This window comes from Mobula hypostoma, chromosome 3 (genome assembly GCF_963921235.1).
Source record: "Mobula hypostoma chromosome 3, sMobHyp1.1, whole genome shotgun sequence".
Taxonomy (NCBI): domain Eukaryota; kingdom Metazoa; phylum Chordata; class Chondrichthyes; order Myliobatiformes; family Myliobatidae; genus Mobula; species Mobula hypostoma.
In genome coordinates this window covers 117588083-117592098 of record NC_086099.1, presented here as the reverse complement: position 1 = coordinate 117592098, position 4016 = coordinate 117588083, and positions in this window count along the sequence as shown.

Below are 4016 nucleotides of genomic sequence, written 5' to 3'. Positions count from 1 at the left end.
TTTCCCAGCACTTTGTCAGCTAACTTGATTAAGTAGTCAAAAGGATTTATTTTTTAACAAATATATACAATCTTGCATCCATTAATCCATAATTTTCTAGCGTTATTCAGTTTTGTCACATATTATTGACTCTGAATCTTCTCAACTATTATCATTGTACTTGAATGGTTTTCATTTGCAAGACTTATCCCTAAATAATTTTTGGTATACCTTATCCCTAAATGAGCATTAATATACTTGCTCTCCTTCATTTCTCTCGGTCTGTCTTCAAATATAAGGCAGATTGGAAATTTGTAGAGAAACAAAGCCGTTTTCACCTTTATCTCATTCAAATGAGGGTGCATTCCAGACCAAGGGACTTTGAACTTGGATGATTGTCAAACTTTTAATTATATCCACTAACTTATGTCCAGTGCAATATCATTGCTGCCTCCACCTTTATTCCCTTGTCCCAATCTTCCTCTCAATTAATACCTCTTGGGAGTCCCGACCTTGTAATCTGTCAATTTTCTTTTATTCCCAATCATCATATCCTTCCATTGACTATTTTTTTTTACTATTTTGTTTTTTTAAATTTATTTCAGTTCAATTTTATGTCAGTTGCCTGCATTTTCTCATTTTTCTTCTGTCTTTTAATTTTTTGTTGATAGTTTTTGTACTTTCTATATTCAACTTATGGATAATAAAATAGCCTTTGCCTTTCTTTTCCCATCACATTGTATGTTCCACAGCTTTACAGATGAAGAAGACTCCAACTTTTGATACCCTGCCTTTTCATGTTCTAGGATTGTGTCTTATTCTACTCTTCAATGACTAGAGTTTGAGTTTGAGATATTGATGTTTAAGCTTTAACTTGATTTGTTGGATCAAAAATGGTTCATAAGTGATTTAGACTTTGCATTTATTAATTACTAATTATTAATTTTAAAACAATTTGCATTGCTTTCCTCTTTGTGTTGTCACAATATAATCATAACTGCATATATTAGTTGTTCTAACTGTAATTTTGTCAAATCCTGTCTGTTAAAATAACTTTTTAATTCAAAGTGTAAAGTACATATATTCACAACAGAATGCATATTACATTTTGTCTGGTGGAACTATTTTACACTTTCTAGGAAACTTTTGCAAATCAAGTTACAACATTGAAGGGCACAGTCAAATCTTTGAAAGATGAATTAGAGAAGGTACCTGACTTAAAACTATTGACAAGACTTGTTTTATATATTGTAGAAGCTATTATTTAAAGATTGCTTTCTGATAGAAAAATGGAATTCCAGCTCCCATCAGGTAAAATCAAAAGAAAATATAACAAATAAATAAAAATTGTGTCTTATCGTTCTTAGATAAGAAAGCTAAATGTTTTGTTTCTGATTCTCACATAGATTAATGATACTTTTAAGAGTTAGATAGTCACAAGGTACTCAATTGTTTTTTTTTAAACTAGGTGTTTGTTCAATAAAAAGGATATTAATATTTTCATATTGCAAAATGAAGAGTAATTTAGATGAAAATTTGATGTATGATCAACTAAGGAGCACATAACTAGAAGCTGACATGTATGAAGACAAATACATTAAACAGTGACTGCTGGGAGCACAGCAGGTTTTGAAAAACTTGGACTGGTCACAAACATAAATTTCCTGCTATCTTCAAAATACTTCATAATTGTGGCTAATTCAGCACTCAGGCTTCTAAATATAAAGAAAATTTATATCAGTGTTCCATGGTAATTTAAAAAAATGGTAGGGCAGATCTTCCATTGCCCCAAAATCACTGACCACATGCCAAATAAGACCATAGGACATAGGAGTAGAATTAGGTCATTTGGCCCATTGAGTCTGCTCCACCATTCCATCATGGCTGATTTTTATTATCCCTTTCAATCCCATTCTCCTGTCTTCTCCCCAAAACCTTTGATGCCTTGAATAAGATCATAAGGCATAGGAGCAGAATTAGGCTATATGCAGTGGTGTTTGTTCCTGTCTCTTAATGCAATGGGAGCCTAGTTCCCACTACTATGATGTGACCCAGTGTAACCTAGAGATTGTCTCAGCACAAGCTGCATGCTTGAGTTGGAGAGCTATCTGATCCCTCGGGCTGTCAAAAATTGTAGTAGGATTAGAACTATTGACTTTGTGAACATCTTTGATTTTCACAATTATCCAATTGTTAAGAATATTTTTTTTTTAAGATTGTTTTAATATTAAAAGCAAAACATAAATAAACATATCTGATATAAATAAGTTGATTCTAACTTTCAGTATGTCTGAGATCAGTGGAGCGTTGGCTTGTGGATTTTGAGCGCCAATTTTTGAAAAAGTGAGTGGGGTGTGTTGGGATATTTGGCGGGTTAGAGATCGGCGGAGCAGTTAGCTTGTGGATTTTGAGCACAAGTTTTGAAAAAGTGAGTGGACCAGTCAGAACATTTGGTGGTTTTGAGATCAGCTGCACCTCTTTCTTTCTTATTTGGCAATTAGAGCAGGATGAATGCCAGGTAGGATAGTGCAATGCTCTTCTTATGGGATGTGGGAAGACAGAGAGACCTCCAGTGTCCTTTATGACAACTGCAGGGCATGCATCCAGCTGCAGTTTTTTACAGACTGCATTAGGGAATTGGAGCTGGAGCTGGATGAACTCCAGATCATCTGGGAGACTGAGGGTTTGATTGACAAGCAATACAGTAGGTAGGTATTAGGTGATCATCAGGAGAGGAAAAGGGAATAGGTAGCCTGGTAAGGCAGCAAGGTACTCCTGTGGCCATTCACCTCAATAACAAGTATACAACTTTGGATACTGTTGGGGGAAATGTCTTAGCAGAAAAGCCACAGCAGTCAGCTCTGTCACTAAGTCTGGCTCGGTGACTAGGAAGGAAGGGGGAAGAAGAGGTGGGCAGAAGTGATAGGGCATTGAGTAATTAGGGGAACAGACAGGAGGTTCAGTGCACAAGTTTGTGATTACTGGATGAAATATTGCCTCCCAGGTGCCAGGGTCATGGAAACATTAGATCAAGATTAGATTAGATTAACATCGTAAACCAGCGAGTTGTTTGTTATGTCTCCCTGCTCTCTGGGAAAATGGAGACACCTCCTTCTCCTTTATTAGGGAGAGAGAGAACCTGTAGTATGTCGAATGCCGGGTGAAATGCGAAATCTTTGGGGTAACTGCAAATCTGTGTCTTTGCTATTGCTTTGCTCATGCTTGAGTGCTTAGTGTGCTGATGCTTTTTTTCTGCCAGTGGGGGGAGGGGGATTGTTGCTCACTGCCACTTATGCATGGGAGGGGGGAGCTAGGGGGGACTTCGGGGTGCTAACAATTTTAACTGTCGTCCTGTCTTTGGGGCACTCCTCTGTATTCGTGGATGGTTGCAAAGAAAAAGCATTTTAGGATGTATATTGTATGCATTTCTCTGACATTAAATTGTACCTTTGAACCCTTTGAAGTCCATAGCATTCTTAAGTGGAAGGGTGAGCATCCAAAGGTAATGATCTATTTCAGTACCAATGACCTAGGCAGAAAAGCTGATGAAGTCCTGCAAGAGGCGTTCATGGAGTTTGCTGTTAACTTTAAGGACACAACCTCAATGGTTATGATCTCAGGATTGCTACCTGTGCAGCATGCTCCTGAGGGCCAGAAATAGGAAGATAACGTGCCTGAGGAGATGCTTTTTAAAAAAAAGGCAGCTAAAAAAGTCATAAGGAAGGAAAAGATGGAATACAAAAGTAAACTAAGCTAACCAATGACATTAAAGATGATACCAAAAGTTTCTACAGCTATATAAAGAGTAAAAGAGAGCTGAAAGTAGATAACAGACTTCTGGGAAATGGTCAAGAAAATGGTGGACAAACTGAATAAGTATTTTGCATCAGTCAGGCTAGTGCCTTCCACAGTGTGCTGGAACTTCGAGAGGGTCAGTGGGCAGAATTAAGTGAAATTGCCTTACTAGGGACTAATCATGGGAATTGCTAGGTTTATGAAAGATGCCGCATTCAGTACTATTGTCCCACAGACCCTGG